Genomic DNA, 740 nt, shown 5'->3' with positions numbered 1-740 from the left:
GTGGGGGAGTCGGACCGCATCGCAAACCTACCTGCATACAAGCAGTGCACCAACATGGGGCTCATGGTGTTCGTTACCTGCCGCACAGATCTCACACCGCTGATTGGAGGAGCCCAGGTAATCCTTAAACCCCATCATGCTGCAAAATGAAATCAGAAGAGACACAGAACGTAACTGAAAACAGTACAAAGATGCACAGAATGCCCTTAAAAAACACTGCATAGATGCAATAAACACAAACCACTATTAATTACAGCCATGAAGTGGAAATACAGAGAAATAGAAAGAACATATTTGAAGCCCAGATGGGAGATTATGAGCTGAGAACCACTGAAAAGAAAACAACACATAGCTAAAACAGCTGCTCTAACCCAGCTTGAGATCCCCCAAAAAGCAGAGTTCACAGCTCTGAAATAAAGCAGGAATCTCTCAACCCTTTCTAAGTACTCACCCCACATCCCAAAGGAAGCTATTTCCATGTTCAGATGCTGTTCTTACAGCTACCAGCCCTTCAATGGAATTAGGATCCGCTAAAAAGAGGAGATGAGAACCCTGAAATAAAAAAGAAACCACTTACCCCATTCCAAGGTCCAACACTCACCCACACTCTGAAGTGAAGGAAGCAGCTTCCAGGTACAAACGGCTACCAGCCCCTAAGTACAGACAGGATTCCCTGCCAAAAAAAGAGAAAACAGCTACAAAATAAAGAAAAAAAAATACACTCACCCCATCCGTAAGAG

At 44.1% G+C, this 740-nt stretch overlaps 1 long non-coding RNA gene across 1 annotated transcript; it reads right to left on the bottom strand.

The window, feature by feature from the left end:
- Nucleotides 1-22: 22 nt before the first annotated feature.
- Nucleotides 23-681, bottom strand: LOC109364852. The gene is made up of 3 exons (XR_002110614.2): nucleotides 602-681; nucleotides 452-530; nucleotides 23-139 (listed from the first exon to the last, which is right to left on the bottom strand). It is a non-coding gene; the product is annotated as an uncharacterized LOC109364852 (long non-coding RNA).
- Nucleotides 682-740: the final 59 nt, after the last annotated feature.

Source organism: Meleagris gallopavo, unplaced genomic scaffold (assembly GCF_000146605.3).
Source record: "Meleagris gallopavo isolate NT-WF06-2002-E0010 breed Aviagen turkey brand Nicholas breeding stock unplaced genomic scaffold, Turkey_5.1 ChrUn_random_7180001929497, whole genome shotgun sequence".
In the NCBI taxonomy this organism is placed as follows: domain Eukaryota; kingdom Metazoa; phylum Chordata; class Aves; order Galliformes; family Phasianidae; genus Meleagris; species Meleagris gallopavo.
This window is presented reverse-complemented; position numbering and strand designations above follow the sequence as displayed.